Source organism: Canis lupus, chromosome 5 (assembly GCF_011100685.1).
Source record: "Canis lupus familiaris isolate Mischka breed German Shepherd chromosome 5, alternate assembly UU_Cfam_GSD_1.0, whole genome shotgun sequence".
NCBI lineage: Eukaryota > Metazoa > Chordata > Mammalia > Carnivora > Canidae > Canis > Canis lupus.
The window spans coordinates 53775598-53801357 of NC_049226.1; the positions used below are offsets into that span (position 1 = coordinate 53775598).

The 25760-nt window shown below is 39.1% G+C and overlaps 1 long non-coding RNA gene across 1 annotated transcript in view; it reads left to right on the forward strand.

Annotated features, from left to right (window-relative positions):
* Positions 1-22656, forward strand: part of LOC111095949 — a 100007-nt gene extending 77351 nt beyond the window's left edge. Inside the window, exons 3-5 of the long non-coding RNA XR_005359745.1 lie at positions 20673-20766; positions 21999-22159; positions 22560-22656. This is a non-coding gene — a long non-coding RNA (uncharacterized LOC111095949). The remainder of the gene's footprint in view (positions 1-20672; positions 20767-21998; positions 22160-22559) is intronic.
* Positions 22657-25760: the final 3104 nt, after the last annotated feature.

Consider the following 25760-nt stretch of genomic DNA (forward strand, 5'->3'; position numbering starts at 1 on the left):
CACATCCAGTAATTTCATGAGGATTGGGTGATCATGTTCCCTGACTCTACTTATCAGCAGAGGTCTTCCCGGAAGTCCTGCTTCTCATTTGTGCTGGAGACTGCAGTCTCCCTGGAGCCCCCTTTGGGCTCTTCGCCTGGGTGAAGATGGATGGAGATCAGATCCAGCAGCTGTGGGTGGAGGAGGGTCCAGGAAGCAGGCGCCCAGCGAGCTAATTCATCCAAATTGCAAAACAGAGGCAGGATCTGGGGGAGCTGGATGTGGCCCAAACAGGGTAAGGGGGAGAGATGCCCTTCCATTTCCAGCTCAGATTTCTCCTTTGCCTCTTTTGCTTCATGCTGGCCTGTTCCAGTCCCAAACTGGGTGTCAGGTTCCTTCTCAATCCCTGATGGTATCCTGGTTCCTCAACCAGATCCCACATCTTGGCCTATAAAAGTTATTAACTCCCACCCAATCCCTATCCCTGCCTTTTCACGTTCTATTCATCAGGAAATACTATATAAGCCAAACCACTGTGGTGTTTGGAAGGACCAAACTGGAGTCTACTTTATTTCTGCCCTTTTCTGCTCTGTGACCTTATGTGTGTCATTTTTTTCCCTCGGCTTCATCTTCCGATCTGTGGAATTAGTTGGATGAATTAACCCTAGTGGCAAATAGGTCTGTTTATAAACACTGACTCTGGACCACTGGGCATGGCTTCTTGGATCTCCATGTCAAGAAGGATCCTGAGGTGTGCTGGGGTTCTGGAGAACTAGCACTCCCCTGTGCCTTTATGTTAGTGGTTCTGAAACTCGTGTGCATCTTAGTTCCCTGGAGTGGTTGTTAAAAAGTGCTGGGTCCCAGACATAGAGTTTCTGAATCAGTAGGCCTGAGGTATGGCCCAAGAATTTGCATTTCTAGCAAGTTCCCAGGTGAAGTTAGTGGTCTTGGTCTAGGGGCCACATTTTGGAACCACTACTATAGAATTTAATTTCTTATGGGCTACTTTGGTTTTCTTGAAATGCAAGCTTCATCATTAGCTAGTTGCCACAAAGGCACAGACATAAGGCCCCAAGCTTCTTTAAGGCAGGTTAAGGGAGGTAAGAGAGCTATTAAATAGTACAAGTTGTACATCTGGTCTTTAGAAAAAAAGAAAAAAGAGTAGTCAAGTTATAAGCATGAAATTCTGTGTTTTTCTAGTTCATATTTAACTACCATGGGGAGACAGAAAGAATATGGGCTTCGGAATCAGATACACCAGAGTTGAGATTGTGGTTTGACCTTGGACCAGTTACCAAACTTTTCAGCTTGACTTTATGTAGTGAATTCACTACCTCTTCTGTTTTGTTCACTCTTCCATTCCCAACACCTTATAATCAATAGTCAGAACTATTTTTCTTTCTTTTTTCTTTTTAAGATTTTATTTATTTATTCATGAGAGACACAGAGAGAGAGGAAGAGACACAGGCAGAGGGAGAAGGAGGCTCCATGCAGGGAGCCTGACGTGGGACTCGATCCCAGGACTCCAGGATCACGCCCTGGGCCAAAGGAAGGCGCTAAACTGCTGAGCCACCCAGGCAACCCAGAACTATTTTTCGAATGAATATGCAATGATTTGCAAGAGAGAAATCTACAGATCTTCTACAGAAATTATTTTCTCTTTTTGCCCCCTCAATGTGTAGAAATTAACCAGTTAATTTTAAAATGAGCTTTAAAAAATTTCATCTTTAAGTGTGGAGGACTGGATGTTATATGCCTCTGTGTTACTCAGCTTATCACAGACTCAGCTTTGATTTAAAAAAAAAATGAAGCTTATTTCCTACAGTGACTCTAATCTTGCTCATGAACATCACTCTTGTGCTTGACAATGAGGTGTAGGAGAGAGGGACTAACAGGGAACGTGATCTGTTTTACCTCTTCTGAGTGACTTAGTCTCTTTCTCATACATGTTTGGTCTTCCAGAACTCTCTCTGCCTTCTTCCTCTCTTGGATGGCTCTCTGGGTAAAGAGGTGGCTGTGTGATTCCATTGTGGCCAGGAGAGGACCCCTCACTGGTCCTGTGGCTCAGTGGTTGGTCTGAGCTTGCCTCCAGAACAATGCTCACTGCGGTCTCTTTGGAGCATCACTCAGGCACTCCACAGAGTCCACCCAGAGCCCTGGCCATTTCCCTCTGGTTGCTCACATCAAGTCCTCTGTGGCCTTTTGGTCCTTTTCTTGTGACCCTGGAGCTCTCTTAGGATCCCGGTGTCTCCTCACCTGAGTAAGGGCAATTTCCACATTCCTGTCTGCAGTGTAGCTAGGATACTTATTCATCTCTTAGGTACAGCTACACTCAAAAAAGTCAATATGGTTTCTTCAAAAGAACTCAGAAAGTAAGTTCTAGAAGACCTGTGTTTGAGTCTTTTCATTACCTCTCTTCTGGCTATGGGACTTTGAAGTTTTTATTTAGTTCCCCTGCACTTCCATTTCATCTCTACCAAGAGGATTATATAATGATATTAAATAAAGAACTGATATGTTGATTAAAAAATGTTACTTGTAACAAATGTTAGTAAGAGCAGAACTTTGTCCCATTCTTTGGCAGATATTTTTTGAGAAGTTATTAAGTATATTAACTCTAGGGAAATAAAGGATACTAAGATACTGACTTGGTTGTAGCCCTGGGGAGGAGGGAGTGAGGTCCTCATCCACAAACTGTACAGAGAAGCACAGGGCATTGCAGGATATGGAGCACAGACCTGAGAGCCTGTGTTGCCCAGCGTGCCACTTCAGCTCTCAAAGGCTCTGGGGCCTAATATATAATGGGAATAATACCAGCATTGGGAGCATTGGGAGTGCGTGTGTACAGGTGTACATGAAGATACATGAAATTTAAGGGTAGGAGTGTTGTCGGTAGTAAGGAGGGATTCACATAGGCGTTGTAATTAGAATGCTAATTATGATAAATATATTTATCCTTCTTTTCATGAAACTACAGTCATCCTAGAGTTGGAAAAAGGGAAATGATCTTCAGCCAAAACTCAAAGAAAATAAACTTACTCAACTTTTATTTTTTATTTATTTTATTATTATTTTTAAAGATTTTATTTATTTTTTCATGAGAGACCCAGAGAAAGAGGCAGAGACACAGGCAGAGGGAGAAGCAGGCTTAATGATGGAAGCCTGATGTGGGACTCGATCCCAAGACCCCGGCATCATGCCCTGAGCCAAAGGCAGACACTCAGCTGCTGAGCCACCCAGGTGTCCCAATTTACTCAACTTTTAAAAGATGAACACGTAGAACCAAATATGTTTGGCTCTAATCTTGAAAAACAAAAGCTCCTTGAATTTAAGGACTCTGCAGGGAGATCTGGAGTTGTGAGGAGGGCTCTTGAGCTTATTTTTATTTATTTATTTTTTTAATACATTTATTTTTTGTTGGTGTTCAATTTGCCAACATACTTAATGTAAGAAACAGGGAGTATAGAATTGTCAGCTTGTCAATAGAACAAATGCCTTATTTCGTGCAGAACTGCCCACCCTCAAATCTTGACCATACTTTGCAAATGCTGTATTTTATTTGCCGAACTACTCTATCCAGTTTTATGTGAGCCATGGAATATGTAGCAGCAGCAGCATATTTGGTGGAGCACGTATGGTATTTAACCTTGGATACACATAGAATAGTATCACTGTGGAACCAGGAATGAATGTGAAGCATCTGCTGAGCACATCTGAATCTTCAGGACTGAGAGGGTTTCCAAGTTGGAGGAAGTGGCTACTTAGGACCTCAGGAGATCCAGCCCTATGCTGCTGTCTGCGTGTCCCGTCATGATCATAGGATCAGAGATAGTCCCAGCCAGAGGGCAGGGTCAGGGTGGTGAGGGCGCAGGACAAGTATGATCCTTTTTTATTCAGGTGAAATGATGGGAGAAGCCCTATGAGGAGGGCCTACCCTGAGAAGCCCCCATGCTGTGCTGTTTCATTTCACTCTGGATGCAGCTCTGCAGGAGAGCTGTTACTGCTTCTGTTTTCCAGGTGGGAACTGACATGAAAGAGAGAGGAGGCTCAGGGCCACACTACTGACTCTGCAGAGGGTCAAGGTTCAAAGGCAACCAGAGAATGCTGAGGGTATGGTGAATCATTACCATGTCACAAAAGCACGTTAGCAGTTACTAAGAGTAGCAACCGTAACCTACTTGACACCTGAAACAGACCATTTAATACCCCCCGTTGCCCCAAAGTGTCAGTTATTTTAATGCAGTAGGAGATATGAAACAAAACATATAATAATGGTGATGAGAACAGACATGCAGACAATGAAAATTTTAAAAGTTATATTTGGTATACAGTATCCTGGTGATAAAAAAAAACTAAAAAATGAATATCCTAGTGTAAACAAAAATATCACACCTCTCAGTTTGTACCATTTCAGTGTTTTAAATTTTAGATGCAAATAAGAACTCTAAGTGGTCACATAGAATGATGAAATTGAATTAACTCAAGTTTTGTGTTTTTGTCTTCATAGTTACTGTGCTGTTATTGCTTATTTTGAATCTAAAGTTTAAAGACACAGGCTGGACTCAGTGAGATTGAATTGATACCATGAGGATATTACACTTGAAGCAAACACATGTAACTGAGTTTGAGTGTGTTGGAAGTCAGCTGCTTTATGTACATTAGCTCAATCTAATCCTAAACCCAATGAGATAAGCAATGGTATTATTATTACTCCTGTATTATTGATGAGGAAGCCAAGGTTCAGAGGATTCATATGACCTTCCAAGGTCTCAGGGCTAGTGCTTAGATGGGACTGAGCTACGTGGGGTGGGCACCAGGGTCAACTCTCTGAACCACCTCTGTATTAGTCCTCCCGCCTCAGTCTCAGTTACAGGTGTCAACACGCACCCTGCTGCCTGTCACCCCATACAGAAGCCATGGGGGTGAATACGTTGTTAATGATAAAAACTCTCTAGGTAAACTTGAGGATTTATTATTTATTGGTTTGGTTTACTTTCCTATTTTATTTTTACTTAGAGCCCATGAATGTGCAGGCTAAGGAAGATTGGAAACAGCGGTTGGGGCAGATAAAAACTTTCAGAAGAATCTGTCCCTTAATTAATCATGTAATTGATTAGATAGCACTAATTCAAGATCTACTATCTGAAGCACTGTGCTAAAACCTTTAGAAGATAGAGGTATCAGAAATTATAGGACAGGATAACCATTTTATTATTTTTTTAATTTTTAATTTTTTAAATTATTTTAATTCCATTATAGTTAGCAAATAGTATTATGCTAGTTTCAGGTATACAATATAGTGATTGAACAATTCTGTATTTTACTCAGTGCTTATCATAAGTGTACTCTTAATCCCCACCACGCCTTTGTCTCATCCATTCCCCCACCCCCACCCACTTCATCTCTAGTAACCATCAGTTGTTCTCTATAGTTAAGAAAGTTAAGAATATGTTTTTTCCCTGTGTCCATTTGTTTTGCTTCTTAAATTCCACAGATGAAGTGAGATCATACAGTATTTGTTTTTCTCTGATTTATTTTGCTTAGTATTGTACTCTCTAGATTTATCCATGTTGTTGCAAATGGCAAGATTTCAATTTTTTTTGTGACAATAATATTCAGTTTTAAACATATACCACATCTTTATCCATTCCTCATTCGATGGACACTTGGCGCTGCTTCTGTACTTTGGCTATTGGAAATAATGCTGTAATAAACACAGGGGTGCATATATCCTTTTGAATTAGTGTTTTCATATTTTTTGGGTAAATATCCAGTATTAGAATTACTGGATCATATGACAATTCTATTTTCAATTTTTTGAGGAACCGCCAGACTGTTTTTCCACAGTGGCTGCACCAGTTTGTATTCCCCACTAACAGTGCACAGTGCACGAGGGTTCCTGTTCTCTACAGCCTCGCCAACATTTGTCGTTTCTTGTGTTGTTGATTTTAGCCATTCTGACAGGTGTGAGGTGATATCTCAGTGTAGCTTTGATTTGCATTTCCTTGGTGATGAGTGATGTTGAGCATCCTTTCATATGTCTGTTGGCCATCTGTATACCTTCTTTGGAGAAATGTCTGTTCAGGTCCTTTACCCATTTTTAATTAGATTATTTGTGGCTTTTGTGTGTGTGTGTGTGTGTGTGTGTGTGTGTGTGTGTGTGTGTTGAGTTTTCTAAGTTCTTTATATATTTTGGATACTAACCCCTTAATGGATTACCATTTTAAAACACCATCTGGTTAGCCATGGACAGGACTTTCCTTAATTGAAAGTAAGTGGGTGACACAGAGCTAGGTGAAAACTCCCAATACTGAAATTTAGATTGACAGTTAATTTTTGACCAGAAATTTGGAAACAAGTAAATGCTCAACCCTAAGACTAGATCTCTTCTGTTTCTGAGACCACAGCTGTGGTTGGGGAAGGAGCAGAGGGAGGATTGCTGATGGTAGCATGCAATGGTATATCTTCACAGAAGAGTAGGAGACAATGAGGGCCAGTAGAAGGCCTCTTGTGGGGTGTAAAGTCCCGTGTTCTCTTAGGATCAGAGCATAGGAATAGGAGAAGGTTCCAGTTTAGCTTGCTTTATACTACACCTGGCCTGGGAGCCATGAATGACCAATTTGCTCTTTAGATAACAGTGGTTGGTAATTACACCAGTACTTAAGAGGTCAGAGAAGGCATCAAGGTCAATATACTTTCTTATTGACCAATATCAACAGAAATTCTGTTTGGGTTTTAAAGCACAGATATGTGTCCATGTTCTGATTCTGCCACTTACCTTTCTGAGTCTTTTCTAAGTTTTTGTAACATGGTAGTAATAATAATAATATCTTTCTGGTAATCCTCACTTAGTACAGGAATAATAAAAGCATTACCCTCCTTGAGGGGTTAGGAATATTAAGTGTAAGGGTTATAATAATGCATGCCTGCAGTCTTTTACCCGGAAACTTGAGGCCTAAGTGTCTTAAAATTCAAACATTTTTGGAATTTTCAATATTATAAAATACACTCAGCTGGGTCTAGGAAACACCCCATAATGAGATACATGTTCTTTTTTTTTTTTTCCTGAAGCAAAATGTTTGAATTCTTGTTCTATGTGGCATATATAAAGAGAACAAATTGCCTCACATAAATTTAGGGTGAGTTTGCTGCCAAATGAGTTTACTGCTTACAAACAAAATAACGCCTTCAATTTTTCAAAGCTTTTTGAATTTCACGATTGTAGATGAGACCCTGTGGATTTAAGGTAACAATGTCAAAGGGTGGGCATTTCCTGAGTACTCCTTCTCTGCTAGTGCTGGTAGTGCCTGATGTGGCTCACTGCAGCTTCACTGTGCATTTGTTCCTGGTCTCCTCATTCCCCATCCCAGGGACTGGGTACAGCCCGTCCAACTCCACTACTCTGTGGCAACAGTTTATTCCTTCAACATGGCAATGAGGCCAGGCCAAGAGGTTCAGACACTGAAGCTCCTGGAATTCCCCATACCTTGGCTTAAGTGATTCATTACCTCTGCACGAGGCCCAACGCACACTCTGCCAAGTAGATTTCTCACAAAGTCGCTCATCCCTCTTTTCAGCAGTTAGCACCCACACCCAAAGTATAAGCTTTCCCCGACTGGCCTGTGGCCTTCAATTATACTAGCATCACCTTACATCTGCCTTCCCCACTAATCTCCAAGTTCCATGGAGAATCAAGCTCCTTCTCAGACTGGTTCTTTTCCCATTATAGCATTCCCAGCCATTAGCAGGTAGCCCACGTATATTGAATGCATGAGTAAATATAAGTCATAATGCATACAAAGTGGTCAGCACAATCCCCAGGAAACAGTTCTCTAGTACTAGAAATGTGTTTTTCACATTATATCCTTCATCTTCACTCTACAATTCCATAGATGTTTCTTATAATCAATGAGTACAAAGCAACTCCACCTTTGCCAAAGCTACAAACAAAACAACAGGGCCCTTATGGAGTCACTTGTACTGAGCCCCATGTTGGCAAACTGAGGCTTAAGTAGAGTTTCTGCTTTCCTAGAAATGAAACCTTAAACCAGTCAATCAGGAATCACCTGATCAGAATAGTTAGATAATCTGCCTGATAGACCCCTGCCAGCCCCTAAAGGAAAATAACTTTGCCATAACCAATCTGCTTTTTTGGCCTAGTTTAACTTCCTTGTTCCTGTTCCCTTCTGATAAAAGTCCTTCACTTTGTACAGCTCCTCAGCTCCTTTCTTTGTCTTAGATTGGGTACTATCTGATTTATGAATCATTGAATAAAGATGAGATCTTTAAAATTTACTCAGTTAAATTAACTGTAAGAGCAGACCAGCTATTGCATGTTAGCTGACTTGAGGTATGCAAGTTAACTATAAGAAGAAAACTATTTCCTTCCTCCATAGGGGAGAGCAAGGAGGATACCAAATAAATGGTTTAATGCTGACCCATATACACATATACATCTTTCTGTTGTATATGATGTATACATGTATATATGTATATGTATATATGTATATATGTATATATGTATATATATACACATATATATATGTATATATGTATATGATGAACATATTACATTTTTCCCATAATTTAAAAACTTACACTAAATGACTTAAGTTTTTAAAAAATATATATTTTTCGAAAATGCTGAGAAACCAGCTAGTCGTAGATTTCATCATTCACCAAGCCCTTTTCCAAATAATCACACGTCTAGGTTCTCTCCATGAAATGTCTCAGTGTTAATTATGCTTAAAGATCTCTATAACAACATAAATTTAACTAGGTTTTAAAAAGAGACAAAATCTTAAAGAAATATACTAAAATACATATTTTGTCTTTGGATAAATGGATTTCATGTCATTTATGGTTTTGTTAATACTCTTCAAAAATTCTAAATTCCATAAAATTAGCCTATAATAGCACTGTAATCAGAAAATGATAAAATTTCCATATTATATTTTGAATGTAATATTTGATCACAATTTTCTAAAAAAAAAATGCTATAGAAACAATCTGGAAGGAAACACAGCAAACTCTTAACAGAGGTTATCCCTGGATATTAAGACTACATGACAGGGAATCCCTGGGTGGCCTGCCTTTGATGCGGGGTGTGATCCTGGAGTCCTGGGATCGAGTTCTGTGTGGGGCTTCCTGCGTGGAGCCTGCTTCTCCCTCTGCCTGTGTCTCTACCTCTTTCTCTGTGTCTCTCATGAATAAATAAATAAAATCTTTTTTTTTTTTAAAAAAAGGACTATGTGACATTTTCTCTATTTTTCTGAATTTAATCACTTAATAGGATAAATGATTTTTACTTTAAAGTGAAATATACAGGGGGCATAGGTTTTGCTCGCAAAGATTCCTAGCACAAAGTTGATGATTGAAAGTAGATTGTGGTCGTATAAAAGCCCAGGCTGGGAAGACATTTCACTAGAAGTCAAAATACTTTGGAAAAAATCAGTTTTCCACTTTAAAAAAATTATAGCAAGATCAATTGTCACTCATCTCACAAAGATAATTTTAGAGTGGAAAGTGATTCTGAAGCCAGGAACTTGTGCACTGGGTTATACCAACTGTCTAATTTATTCTCCACTCTGCAAAGTCTACTTTATACATACAAACCTTAAGAAACTGAACAAAAGATGTTTGCTAAAGTCACTTGAGGTAAAATTAATCATTATGCTTTAAAATACAGAAATATCAACTTTAGTTTTTGAGAATTCTTACATAGTTGGTCCTCAGTAAAATATGAAATCCACAGTGTTGTCCTCGAAGCTTTATACTGGTGAGGATACAAATGTGGCATCTGATGGGTAAGGATAGAATCGACAGTTGTATAACTATTATTATATAAATGTTTTCCCTCCTTTCTTTGCCCATCAGAATCCTCTCCTGACTTCAAGACTTGATTCATGTCTTTACCTCTTTAAGAAGCCTCCATGACTATTGTGCTCAAAAGCCTTCACTCTTTCCTGGTACATCATTTAGCATTACTTTTCCCTAGTTCTCATTTGAAAATTATCTTTTTAAAAATTATCCTATATATTTTCTTAAACAATCTTTTCAAATAGTTGCACTCATTGTGATAGAAGATTCTGATCCCCTTGTACAATGACCTTAGTCTTGGAGTGCCTTCTTTTTTACTTTTGTCCTTTCTCAGTCTGCCCATTCCTGACTTCAACTGTTCATATTGCTGTTAAATTCCATTTTCCCAGCTCTCTTACTTCTGTTGCTCAGCTCCATTTTCCTGGCCACAATGTTGGCTGTCCTCCATTACAATACTGGTTGGCTTCCTTGGCTACTAGTCTGAGAATTCTTGGGCTTCGGACCCCTGTTGAGTTCCATTTCCACTGAGTCCACTTTGGTGCTTGGGTGGGACCAAGAGTAATAGGTCTTGCCTGTGCCAGGATATTGCAAGCCCTTTGGGATATGAGCCTGTGTTTTATATATAAAATACACTACACACACAGGGTATTGAAAAGATATCTGTACCTCTCATGTGTATTGCAGCATTATTCATCACAGCTAAGACATGGAAACAATTAGGTGTTCACTGCTGGATGAATGGATAAAGTAAGTGTGGTATACATATACAATGGAATATTATTCAGCCATAAAAAGAGGGAAATCCTGACATTCATGGCAACAAGGATGAACCTTGAGGGCATTATGTTAAGTTAAATAAGTCAGAGAAAATAAACTATTGCATGATCTCACTTATATATAGGAAATAAAAAAAAAATTGAACTCACAGAAAGAGGACAGATTAATGGTTGCCAAAGACAGGGTTTGGGGAAATGGGTGAAGGTTGTCAAAAGGTGCAAATTTCCAGATATAACATAAGTAAGCCCTATGGATATCATGTACAGCCTGGTGATGGCAGTTAACAATATACTGTTGTATATTTGAAAATTGCTAAGTAGATCTTAAAAGTTCTTATCACAAGAAAAAAATTATGACTATGGGAGGTGATGGATTTTAACTGGATTTACTGTGGTGATCATTTCACAATATGAACATATATCAAACAATTATGTCATACACCTGAAACTGATATAATGTTAAATGTCAATTAAATCTCAGTAAAAATGGGGGGGGGGCAAAGTTTTTCTTGTGTCTTAGTTTCCTCATCTGCGTGTGAAAATAAAATTCTCCACATTTGGGTGTTAGAAGGATTAAATAAAATTATGTGCATCTAATACAGTGCCTACTATATAGTAGGTACCTACTAGATGCCATTCCTTTTCTTGTTCCTTTGGGATTATGTATATAGTTCTGCTTACCAAAATTTGGAACGCTGATTCTATGATTCGTTAATAAGTATGTTTGAAATAAAAATTCTGTGGCAAGTAATTTTGGGGAAGACAGAGGTTATGTTAAATTTGAAAGATTTCACATCAAAATCTCTCCAGTGAAATATACCAGCCAAATTTCCCCAAATATATTTGACAGCAGATGTCTGCTTTTCGTGAAATGTTTATAAAATCTTGGATTAGGGGATTATGTTGCCAATTTAACTCCTCTTTATGCAGACCTCAAAATAAAGCTTCTATTTTATTGATTGATATCTTAAGATAAATTATTTCTTAAAAAACTCTATTTTTGCAGCCATATACCCATATAAATCAGGATTTCTCAATAATGTGTGGCCAAAACAAAATAGGAAATTAAACTGGATGCTGAGGATGAAATAAAATGAGAGCTTGGGAATTGTAAAATGTAATCTCAGATTTTGTGTGTTTAGAAAAACATCTTTATTGTTCTCAGTTAGTGACTTCATAAAAGTTTAAAGTTATACATTTGAACATAAACTAGATGGAAATTGTTAAATTTTAAAAATTGAATTAAGATTTCACCCTCGGAATGGAGTAGTGACTTGCTGCATATAACAGAACTCTAAAAAAAAAATTATAAAACAGGAACCAAAAGCTATGGAGACTGAACAAAGGCAGCAGATTTTGAGAGAGGAATTGAAGTGAGATGAGGGAACCAAATAGGATGCATTCCTTGTTTTTCTGTGGCTTTACTTTGAAAGTACAATCATGATAGAGGTGCCACCAAGTGACAAAAATTCTGATAGAAATCCCTGCCATTGTTTTGAACAGATGAACCAGGTGAAAGAGCCCTGGGGTAACCAGAGCCACCAGAGTGTTAGGGCACAACCCTAACAAGGAGAGAGTCAATGAATAAAGAACAGTGCCTCCTGACCAATTGGGATTTATTTCAGGAATGTAAGGTTGGTGTAACATTTGAAAATTAATCATACAACTCATCATAGTAACAAATGAAAGATTTAAAAATATGATAATTCCAATAGATATAAAAAAGGATTTGATAGAATTCAATATTCATAAAACTAGGAATTGGAAGAATCATCATTGACTTGATAGAGGGCATCTTCAAAAACCTGCACATAACATCATAATTAAGATTGAATGCTTTGCCTCTAAAATCAAGAACAAAACAACAATGTTTACTCTTGCTACGTTTATTCAACATTGTGTTTGAGGTTCTGGCCAGGACAAAAAGGCAAGAAAATGAAGGATGGTACTAGTATAGGATAAATATATATGGATCAATGCAATAGAACAAAGGGTGCATAAATAAACTCTTGAATTTAGGCCAGTTGAGTTTTAACAACAGTGCCAAGACTATTCAATGGGAAAAGGAGAGTTAACTCAACAAGTGGGACAACTGGATATCTATATGCTCATACTATACCCAAAAATTAACTCAAAATTGATCATAGACCTAAATGCAAGCACTAAAACTATAAAACTCTTAAATGAAAAATATAGGAATAAATCTTCATGAGATTGATTAGGAAAATCTTAGAATTTCAATGTTTTCCTTACTCAGGAATTATTTACATATGTTAAACTGCATCTATTTAAATTTCATAATCTAATGAATGCTGAAAACTGTATATGCCTGTGAACTACCTCAGCCATGGTGCTAAAAAACATTTACATCATCCCCCATAGATGCCTCATTCTTCTTTGCAGTTCATCCCTTCTTGTACCCCTCCACCCTAGGCAGCCACTGATATTATTTTTGTCCCTATGGATTGATTTGAACTTTATGTAAACGGAATCCTATAGTATGCATTCTCTTGTGTCTATAGTTTCATTCACTTGACATACTGATTTTGAGATTCACCCATGTTGTTGTGTGTCTCAAGAATGCATTCTTTTTAAATTACTTGAGTAAATACTTAGAAGTGAAATGGCTGGAGATTATGGATGGTGTTAAGCATTTTAAAAAACTGCTAAATACTTTTCCAAGGTAGAATTACTATTTTACATTTCCCCCAGCAGTGTTAGAGAATTCCACTTTCTCTATCTCCTCATCAACACTTGGCATTCTTAGTCTGTAATTGTAGCTGTTCTAATTAGTGAGCAGTGGTATCTCATTGTGTTTTTAATTTACATCTCCCTGGTGACTGATAATAATGTGGATTATCTGCATATAGAGCTGAGTGCCATGAGAGAAACACTGACAAAGATTTTGATACTGTTATACTGCCAAACAAACAAAACACACACACAGACAAATAGGCAAAAGACTCCCCAAAACAACAACAAAATTGCCTGTGTTAAAAGGGATTCTGACTATCTGAACTTTAAAGTAATTCCCAAGGGCGCCTGGGTGGCTCATTTGGTTAGACATCTGCCTTCAGCTGTAGGTCACGATGCTGGGGTCCTGGAATCAAGCCCCGCATCAGGGTCCCTGCTGGGCAGAGGGTCTGATTCTCCTTCTCTCTTTGCCGCTCCCTTACTTGTGCTCTCCCTCTGCGTCAAATAAATATATGAAATCTTAAAAAAAAAAAAAAATCCCTGAGACCACTAAATTCTATGGGCAGACAGTAGACTAATAAAATAGTCTAGCCCCTCCTGCCCCCTTATCAACCTCAGAACATACTGCCCAAACCTACCTTCAGATGTGACCTAAAAGAATAATGGAAAGGTAATAATCTCCAGGGATCATAGCCAAGGACAATGGGGAACAAAGTACAAGGGATCTTACTCCTCAGGTGTGGAGTCAGGCATGATTTAGGCACATTCCCCACTCCTAAGTAGGGACCTTCAAGATTTCTGCCCAGTAGGATTTCAGATTTACTATGGGACAGTGTCTGCTATGTGTCTCCTTTAGTTTCCTTTTCTAAATGGAATTATTTACTGTGGTTTTTCTATTCTGTTGTATATTGGGTGTGTGGAGGACAGATAATTTGTCTTTATAGTGCAGAGCTCTCTGGATCAAGAGAAGCCACATCTGGACCTAATAAAGACACCATCTTACATAATGCTCTGATGAAGAGATTGCTGCATATCACCCAGTGTTATAGGTTGAACTGTGTCCCTTTAAAATTCATATGCTGAAATTCTAACCCCCAGTACCTCAGAATGTGACTGTATTTGGAGATAAGGTCTTTAAAGAGGTAATTAAGGTAGAATGCGTTCATATAGGTGGGCCCTAATCCAAGATAACTGATATCCTTATAAGAAGAGATTAGAACACAGACTGGCAAGAAGCAAGACCATGTTGAAGGCCTAGGGAGAAGATAACCATCTACAAGCCAAGAAGAGAGGCCTTGAAAGAAACTAAGCCTGGCAACACCTTGATCTGGACTTCTAGCTTCCAGAACTGTGCAAAAATAAATTTCTATTGTTTAAACCACCTAGTCTCTGGTATTTGTTATGGTAGCCCTAGATAACTATCACATCTAGATGCGCTGAACTCTGTGCTTGCTTCAGTGCACTGTTAGACTTTTGGGGTGACTCTATGAAGAAGAGTGTGTGTGTGTGTGTGTGTGTGTGTGTGTGCAGAAAGCAGAGTAAAGTAAAAATTTTGGCTGACCTTATTAGTCATTAGGACTATTTATTGACATTTCTGGTGCTTTTCTGTATTAATCATCTTTTTCTAGGTTGTATTGCTGTAACACATGACTCCACACTATCAGTGATTTACAACAACAAGAATTTATTTCTCACACATGTTACCTGTTGGCTATAGATAGAACATGGCTCCACTCCATGAATCTTCCTCATTCTAGAATTTGTGCTGCATAAACAGCTCCTACTGAGGATATATCATTCTTGTGACAAATGGACAACAACAAAAACATTCAGATGGCTCTAAATTTTCTGCTCAAATGTGACATGTATCACTTTTGCTTCCATTTCATTGGCTGAGCCTGGTATCAATGAAGTGGGGAAGAACACTTGACCTATAATCAGATGACAGTGGGTGGGGACATGTAATCCTTTTACAGAAGGGCAGCAAGTAATTGGTACCAGCAGTACAATCCAAGCACACAGCTTAATCGCACATCAGACCCTTTGAAGCTTACTGCTTACGCAAATTAAATGTGAGTGAATGTTATGTGTGTCGCTTGTGGGAAGAAACCTTTAAAGACCATTGCATAATTTCCACTTTCCTTTCTCCATGCTATGGGGGAACGTTAGGGGTTGCTCAGTATACCTGTATTCCTGATAGAAAGAGTGGAGCAGAGCTCTGGACCAACTCTTGATTGAATAAGAAGCTATTCTTATTCACACTGCGTGCATGCATGCATGTTTCCTCAAGTTACTGAGATTTTAGAGTTGTTTGTTATCATAGCATAACCTAAGTCATTCATTCTGACAAAGGGCCTAAAAGAAGTTGATAACCTGCCTTAAAAAAAAGAAACCACCTGTGTTGTGTGCACAACAGTGATTAGCAATATATGACAATGTGTCTCTCGAGTTCTTTTTATAGCTACAACTGTTCTCCTTTCTGAAAGTGATCCAGACCATTGTGATAATCACTTCCTTCTCTTTGCTGCCCTTTATGGTAGAAGATATCTGAGAAGATTCTTCGCCTATATGGCTTTTGGGAGAACTTACCCTTTTCTTTCTATTTGAGTGATTGTGGTAGCAGTTCCAGGTAATACAGTGTTATTGAAATGAGAAAGGCACACAGAGTTAGGCCAGTGAATTTCTTCTGGGGAATTCCTTCTGGAATCAAGAAAGAATAGGGCTCTTTGTGTGGGTGCATGGACTACACCTGTCAAACTTGGACCTTGATGTGGGCCAGTGTTCACTTTTGTATTATAAGCAGTAGTTGTCTGGAAAGCAGGACACTGTAGGTGTAGGGAGAACAAAGTAGATGCACAGCCGGGATAGAACAAGAAATCAGAAGTATTTGAGTTCCTGAATTCAAATTTACATCATATCTGAAGTGGCCAAAGGTGTGTATCAGGCGTCCACAAAGTAGGGACCCCAGGCCAAATTTGGCCTGCTGCTTGTTTTTGTAAATAAAAGTTTTATTGGAACACAGCCAAATCCATTTGTTTACCTATGGTTGAGTTGAGTAGTTGGCGGAGTTGAGAGTTGCAACAGACACCTTACAGCTTGTAAAGCCTAAAATCTTTACTATCTGACCCTTTGCAGAAAATGTTTGCTGACCTCTGGTATCTATTACCTCATCCTTTAAAAAATAAGTATTTAAAAAAAATTTACATGTGAGACATATAAATTCATAAACATGTCAAACATAAATGTAAACAATATATATTCATAAATAAATGCCATTTTCATGTGTAGCAGTGCAGAATCAAAAAGATTGTCATGTTAATTATATTTCAATTAAAAAAAAAAGATTGGAGAGCACTGCTACAGGTGATAGTGAGTCCCCAGAAATATTTGATCAAGGCAAGGGCATAGCCAGATTAGCAGGACAACTCTAGTGTCAACTTGAATGCCTATGCAGAAGCAGGGGGTACGTTAATGAACCTGATGTGAGGGTTTTCCAATTCAGACCGAAAAATTGGGTGGAGAAATAGCAGTGAGGATAGAGGGGAGGGGATTCATGCAAGTGACTCCAATGTGGCCTTTCACCTGCGGATGACAGACTCCAGGTTTGGGGGAACAGAGTGTTTGGCTACAAGAAACCATCAATAATGATTTTCGTGATCATCTCCTCTTGGCCCAGATTCCATTCCAACCAAGTTATTAATACACACATTATTCTTCTTAAAGAAATAGAGAAATGCATTCCAGATTGCCAAAGGAAGGAATTCCCTGTGATTTATACTGAAATGTTCCTAGAATTTTTTTTTTCCAATCATCCATCTTCAAGAAATACTAAAGACAAATATTTCATGAATCCAGAGGTGCTTCTGGCCAGCATCTGGAGATGATCTTGAGAATACAAATCTGTTATCATTTTTCACCATGGGCTTCAACTGTCAGAGCATGTAATAAACACAACCAGCCAGAGGGCTGGAGGGAAGCAAAAAGCGTCCAGTTAACCACTGTAGCAGGAGGCAGCAGAAATGAGGGTGTATTTGCCCATACTTTTCCCATACCCACCTTTTGTAGCTCTGCTGCATCCCTTTTCCTAACAAATTTTAAATGCCAATTAGCGACCACTCAGTTGCTGATACTTTCCAAGGGTGTAACATCCTATCACATTGTCACATAGATGGATGATGTCATGCAGTAGAAGAGATGTAGGCTATGAAGTCAATCAGACTTGAGTTTGAGTCTTGATTTTGCCACTTAATATCAGTGACCTTAAAATTTCTTAGCCTTGTTGAACACTATTTCCACATCAGTGAAATGGACTTGCCAATAAAGTGATAATGTAGGTGAAATTGTTAGCACAGCTTTTGGCATAGCCTAAACAAAGAGTTTGTAATTATCAATTCAAAACCATTCTCACATTACCACTACCCATTTATGAGTTGGTTAAATGAACGAAGACAGAAAATACCAATTATTGGTAGGAATATGGAGCAACTGGGATTCTCATATGCTGCTAGTTAGAGTGTCAAATGAGCACAAGCTACTTTGCCAGTACCCACCAAGCTGAACGCCATCCACTAGTCAGCAATTCCACTCCTAGGTATGTGCCCAAAGTAAATGCTTTCAGATGTTCACCAAAAACATCAACCAGAATGTTCAAAGCGGCCCTATTCATAATAGTATCCAAATAGAAACTACTCAAATCCTCATCATTACTGTAGCTCAGAGCTCAGCAAAACTTTTCTGTGAAAGGCCAGGTAATCAATATTCAAACTGCAAGGACCAAGAGGCAAAAATTACCTTATAATTACTTTACTTCTCTTTGCAGCACCCCAGCAACAGTGCAAAGCAAGAGTGCTGATAAGCTAAGCTTTCTGTTGCAACTGCCTCCCTGCCATTGTAGTGTGAAAGCAGCCATAGGTAATAGGAAAAAGAGTGAGTGTGGTGTGGCCCAATAAAATGTTATCTATGAACAAAAATGTAGAAGTGCAGAATCAAAAAGATTGTCACGTTAATTATATCTCAATTTAAAAAAAAGATTGGAGAGCACTGCTACAGGTGATAGTGAGTTCCCAGAAATATTTGATCAAGGCAAGGGCATAGCCAGATTAGCTAAAAATGTAAATTTCATGTAATTTTTATGTGCTGTATAGTATTATTCTTTTCTTTTTTGAATTTTTGTCATACTTATTTTTAAAGTTTTTATAGAAGTATGATTAATATACAGTGTTATATTAATTTTAAGTATACAACATATTAATTCAACAATTCTATATCCAGGGGGAGCCCGGGTGGCTCAGTGGTTTAGTGCCGCCTTCAGCCCAGAGCGTGATCCTGGAGACCCGGGATCGAGTCCCACGTCAGGCTCCCTGTATGGAGTCTGCTTCTCCCTCTGCCTGTGTCTCTGCCTCTCCATCTCTGTTTCTCATGAATAAATAAATAAAATCTTAAAAAAAAACCCAAAAACAATTCTATATCTAGTGCTTCATCATGATAAGCATGATCACCATGGAATGTTATTACAATATTATTGACTATATTTCCTATACTGTACTTTTCATCTCTGTGACTTTTTTATTTTTAAACTGGAAGTTTAATGGAAATCTATATGTCTTAATACCCTTTATTTCAACACCCTCCCCCCAACACCTAGCAACCATCAGCTTATTCTCTGTATTTGAGAGTCTGGCTTTTTGTTATTCATTTGTTTTGCTTTTCAGATTCCACATATAAGTGAAATGATATGGTATTTGTCTTTCTCTGGCTTATTTCACTTAGCATAACACCCTCTAGGTCCATCCATGTTGTCAATGGCAAGATCTCATTCTTTTTTATGGCTGAGTAACATTCCATTGCATGCACATGTATGTATCACACATCTTCTTCATCCATTCATTATTATGGACACTTGGGTTGCTTCCATATCTTGGCTATTATAAATAATGCTTTTGGCTTTTTAAAAATGTTCAAGAATAGGGGATCCCTGGGTGGCTCAACAATTTAGCGCCTGCCTTTGGCCCAGGGCATGATCCTGGAGTCCCGGGATTGAGTCCCACATTGGGCTCCCTGCATGGAGCCTGCTTCTCCCTCTGCCTGTGTCTCTGCCTCTCTCTCTCTCAGTGTCTCTCATGAATAAATAAATAAAATCTTTAAAAAAATGTTCAAAAATACACAGATCATTCTTACCTTGCAGGCTGTATAGACATATAGGACATGGGCCAAATTTGAATATAGGTTGCCAACCTCTGGTACAGTTTAAAAATTATGTATTCACACAGTGGAATACTACACAACAACAGGTAGATACAACAATATAGATGAATCTCATGAACATAATATCAAGTGAAAGAAGCCAGTTGCAGAAAGTATAGGATTACATTTATATAAATTACAAAAGCAGGTGAAACAAATCTATGATTATGTAAATCTGCATGGTGGTTACTGTATGCGAATTAGGGACAGAGAGACAGAGCAAAGGAGATTTGGGAATGAATAGTTATGGGTGTTTTTTCATTTAGTTTGTTTAAGTTTACAAAATCTAACCAGCCACACACTTCTGTGCACTTTTTTGTATGTATATCATACTTTAAGAAACACTGGGGGGGAAAAAGAAACAAAGTCTCTTCTTTAGTGCAAGCCTCCTTTATTTCACAACTAACCAATTTACAAGTTGCTAGGTGTTCTTCCTCACTTTAGTTATCTTATTTATTACCCCAGAGAATTTGAAATATCTATCCTTTTCTTTAGCAGAAAGAACAGCTAGGGTATAGATAAGAGCTCTGTACTCAGAAATGAAGGTCAGAGTTTCACTCCACTGTGTACTGATTGTGTAACTATGGGTAAAGCACCTAGTTTTTTAAATTTTTATTTTGTTGTCTGAAAAATGGGAAAATATTCTGTATATGTGAATTTGGTGTAAAATGCACCTTGATAATGAAGAATTGCTCTGTTTAGCTGTATACCTCTGTACAAATTATCACTACCTATGACATGCTTTCTTAACAACTCACAATTTCAAGTTTAAACACAGCCACCCCCTTCCTTCTTTGCCTCCTGGTCCTCCACTTAGGGAGACAGTACTTAAAATGGTGAGGAACATAGACTGTCAGCTCAAATCGTTACTCTGTCACCTGTCTTGTAGTTTCTCTGTGCCTCAGTTTCCTCATTGGTAAAATATCTACTTTATATTATTGTTCTAGAGGTTGTGGCAGTCAACCTCCAAGATATTCTGGACGACCCCTGTCTCCTGGCCTGGTGTCCATGCCCTGGTGTAATGCTTCCTGCATTATATGAGGTTTGGGCTGTGTGGTGATAAGATATGGCATAAAGGAAGGCAATTCACCTCTGAGATTAGGGTTTGAAAGGCAGTGGCTTCCACATTTGGCAACCTCTCTGTCTTGGATCTGCTGCCAGGTCAGACAACCTTATGGAAAGGCCTTCATGGTGAGGAACTGAGGCCTGACAAGAACCACAGGAATGATCTTGGATGTGGATCCTCCAGTCCCAGGTGAGTTTCAAATTGACTACAACCCTGGCTATCAGCTTCTCTGCAACCTCACAAAAGACTCGGAGTCAAAATGATTTAGCAAGCTGCTTCCAGATTCTTGAACCTCAGAAACTGATAATCAATGACCTTACAACAGTGAATGGTGCCTGATGCATAGTAAGCATGCAATAAATTGTCTTGGGATGTCTGGGTGGCTCAGAGGTTGAGTCTGCCTTTGGCTCTGGGTGTGATCTCTGGCCCCGGGATTGAGTCTCACATTGGGCTCCTTGAGGCAAGCCTGCTTCTCCCTCTGCCCATGTCTCTGCCTCTCTCTCTCTCTCTGTGTCTCATGAATAAATAAATAAGGTTCTTTAAAAAATATATATTAACTGTATTTATCATCTGCTCCCTAAAAGCTGGCACTTCCACATCTATCAAGCTCTTTGCTGATGTCAGTGTTTCCTGTTCTGGAAAGTCATTGTCAATGGATCGAGCATGGGCAGTTTCCCTTCCTTTCTGTGGTCCCTTTAAAGATCAAGCATTATTAGGAGGCATCTGTCTGCAGAGCAGTGACAGTGTGGCTGTGGGTTCCTATGGAAACACTTCCTCACCCAGCACTCTTTCTCAAGGGATCTCTCCAGGCTCTGCCTCTCAAAGCCTTGGTGCTGCCTTCTGGTCTTTGTGGCACATCCTATTCTTCAGGTGTCTTTCCTGCTTTCTCAATCTCCTCAGATGTGTTCGTGATTCAGATTCTCCTTCTTTTGGATGTGAATTCTTGTTCCCTTTTGCCATAGGCACCATAGTTGCAGGGTCAGCCATTGAGTCAATTAGTGTTTCTAGAAGTATAGGTGGAGACAGGTTAGGAGTGTAAGAGATTTATTGGGGGTTGGTGTCTGTGAGAGGTAATAGGAAGAGAAGCAGGGGCAGGTAGGGAAAGTCTCAGCCTGTGATGTAGACCTGACACCTGGGAAAGGAAAGGAGGTAAGAAGAAGGACTAGGGCAGGAGAGCTGCAGATCAGGTCTGAAAAGTCACTTGTCCAACAGCTATAGGGCAAAGAGCCTGAAAGAGGAGTCCCAATCCAGGCTGAAATGGAGAGGCTTAGATACATTTTCCATGCTCAGTCAGCAGTGAGGGCTCCCTGGGAATGCTAGGGCTTTGACTTAAAAGCTAAGATGGATCCTAAAGTTGCTAATGGCTAGAGGCTGTCAATTTATTGCTCCTGACAGCTAAATGGCAGATTCTTTCTTGACAGGAGGTCCAAGCGGTGCACTTACATGGCTGCTGCAACCATCTTCATCGCTGTGGCCAGGCCTGGCCTCCTGTGTCCCCTACCTGTGTCAAACACCTGCTTGGAAATGGTATCAACAGGACCTAAATGGAGTGTCAGTGTGAAAAACCAAGGGACTCATAGAGGTGAAATGAGAATTAATTATCTCTCAGGCAACTTGAGGGGACCCAATGGGGTTTGATAGTAATCAATCATGGTTTTCACTCAGCATATACTGAAAGCTCTGTACTGTGCAGGCATTTCCTGGAGGAATCCCAAACTATAGGATCGTAAAATGGGAAAGTACACGAGTGCCCAATTAAGTCTCCCTTTCATGAGCAGAAATGCCTTGTAGAGTACTCCATATAGGTTCACTCTCCTCTTGCGTATCTCCAGTGATGGTGAGCTGAAGTCATCTCTTTGGTTGTGAACAGCTCTACTTGACAGAAGCTTCCTCTTCAGTGGAATTCAGAATGCTCTCACCACCTTTAATTTTTGAAGTCACTTTAATAAAACTTCCTGTTCTCTTGTTTATTAATCCTATAGATATTTGGAGATGGTTGTCATTGTTCCTGAAATACTGTAAGAGAAGAGAGGCTACTGGAGCCTCTGATTCCTCAACTTTACAACAATGGCGTCTGACTGTTCTTGATCACTGTGGTCTCTTTATGACCTAAAAGTCTATGAAGCCATGAAAACTTCATGGAACAATTCTCAAATAAAAGAGAAATCCATATAAATTAAAAGACGATGTGCTTTTTTTGAAGTGTTTGTTGTACATTTCCTCTGGAGCACATTGGGACTCAGGAATAGTGGGACCATCCGCCGAGCCATTGCTCATTTATGTTGAAATAAAACAGGCTCTGGCTAATTAGAAGCATGCTCCTCGAGATGAAACAATACAAGCTTTCCATTTCCCAACCATTAGCAATTCCTGATGTTGACTGGACATGTTAATATAACCCCCACTCTACAACAGGAAAAAAAAAATAAAGCAGGCATGATGATTCACAGCACAAGAAAGAGTTCTTTATACTTACACTCAACCAGCACACACTAATGCTCTAGGTACTCACTATGCACTGGCCTCTATGATAGGTATTTTCACATATTTTATTAACTTTATTTTATCCTCGCAAGAATATTATGAGGTAGATTTTATTAACTGCACATTTCAAATGAAGAAATATGAGCCTCAGAGCAATCAGGTGATTTGTTCAAGGTTACCTAGCTGATAAGTGGATAAACTAGGACTGTCTGCTACGAAGTCCAGTGCTCTGTTCACTCCACTGGCTACAAGGAAACTTATTAATAAAAAACCATGCCTATGTATGTAGTATGCAACTATTTTAATTCCAGTTGCCCCAGAGGTATACTCTGAAGTTAGGGTTAAGGTGAAAGTAGTTTATTATCAGAGGATAAAGAAATATCAAAAGAGGATGGTAAAGTGAGTCAAAGAAAAGGTAGCAATAAATTATGCATCATCAAACCAGGTATCATTGTGGGCAACTGGAACTAAATTCTGCTGGGGAAATTCTGAAAGTCAGTGCAGAATACAGTAAATCTACCCAAAAGGGATGGGGCTAGGGCTTTTATAAACCAACTCTGTCAGTCATTGGTTGAGATCTTCTTCTAGCAGCTATTAATTACCTGGCACTAACTACCTGCCAAGTAGGTAGACAAAACATGTTTTAGAAGCTTGAGAGAGACCTTACGCAGAGAAATTTGGCATCTGGCAATTAGAGTTTTAGTTGGTATGCACTGAAGTAAAGACAAGAGGATATGGGCAAAGCCCTGATGGCACCTGGTACAATAAGTAATGCCAGAGTCTACACAATCTGTCAACAAACATATCTTGACCACCTACTGTGTGGAATAGCACAGGGTGAACCACACGGATATGGACCTGATTTCATGTGGCTTAGTATCAGAAGGAAGGCAGAAATATGTTATTTTAAATAAATATAAAATAATTAAAATGTACTTTCATGGGTAGGAGAAGCTATAAACCTCACTTAGCTAAGTCTTACTACAAAATAAATAAATAAATAAATAAAAAACCAAAAAACTAGAAAGAACCCACAATAAAAACCCTCTCATTCAGTGTTACTCTTTGTCTCCTTTAACCTCTGACTCCTTTCTTTTCTCCTTTTTGGAGCCAAATTTCCTAAAACAGTGAGTTTAGAATCTGCCTTCTCCAGTGAACTATGAGACCCTCTGGAGATGGGCCTTTTTGTTTGTTTGTTTGTTATCTTTAATTGTATTGTGTAGTATTTGACACATAAAAAAAGAACATATGGATTTGAACACCAGCCAAGATGGAGTAAGATCACTCCAGCCTATCTCTCTCACTGATTATTAAGTTTGTCATAAAAACTTATGACAAAATACAAAAGAATACAATTTAAAAAATTTTTTTGGAAAGATTTATTTATTCATGACAGACACAGAGAGAGAGGCAGAGGGAGAAGCAGGCTCCATGCAGGGAGCCTGACGTGGGACTCAATCCCTGGTCTCCAGGATCACGGCCTGGGCTGCAGGCAGCACTAAACCACTGGGCCACTGGGGCTGCCCAATAATACGATTTAAGGACTCCAAACACTAACAACAACAGGCAGATTGAGAGGGAAGTCTGTTGTTGAATAATGATGCATAATTGGGATGAGTTTCAGAGTCTTTTTTCCCTGGTTTCTCCCAGATTTGACCTAAAGGTAGACAGAGTCCTATACTGCAGAGAGGGGACATATAACAAAATTTGGAAAAAATTCCTCTGTGTTATAGCCCGAGGACTGAGAACAGGAGCCTCTTATTACCTGGAGAGTATAGGAGGATATTCTTGCTTTTTTGATGTGGGGCTTCTCCTTGTCCTTCCCTGGTGCCAGCCCCATGACAGGGTGGTCATGGTGAGGACTTCTAAGTCCACTATGGATAAACTGTCTTTCTGGCCAAAGAAACTTGAAAAAGAACCCTCTCTCAAAGAACAGAGGAAATCCCTGTTTTTTACCCTCTTCTTTCCTTAAGGCACTTTGTCTTGAGGGTAGGCACATGTCCATGGACTTTCTCAATAGCATAAGAAGAACTCTGATTTTTTAGCCAGAGGACTCAGAAAGGGAACCCTCTGGTTTCCATAGAAAACAAAGAGTGTGTGGGAAATCATGGTGGAAGAGTTCTGGAAAAGAGGATCCCTGAGTCTGTGTATAAAGTGACACACATCCCTAACTCACCAAACTGAAATGTATGGAATAGACCAAATGAAGCATAGTGAAGGCTTTGAAAAACAGAACTGACATTGGAACCACCACTCACAGACGGTGAGCTAGAACTCTATGTCTGACCTAACTGATCACCTGCTAATACAACAAATCGACATTTTATAGTATTTTATTTTAGTAAGACCTAGAGCTTCACAACAAAACATTCAAAATGTTCTGGATTTAATCCAAAGTTACATGTAAAGGACCAGGAAATTCTGGCCCACTTTTAAGGGAAAAGACAATAAATATCAACCTGGAGATAACCCAGATATTGGAATTATCAGACATAGACTTTAAAGCAGCTCTTAGAATTATTCTCCATGAAGCAAAAGTGTATACATTTGAACTAAGTGGTAAGATAGAAGCTTTTAGAAAGCAAATAGAAATAAAATCAAGAAGCAAATCAAACTGGAAGAAATAGAAAATCTGAACAGACCCATAACCAGCAAAGAAATGGAATCAATAGTCAAAAATCTCCCAACAAAATAGAGTC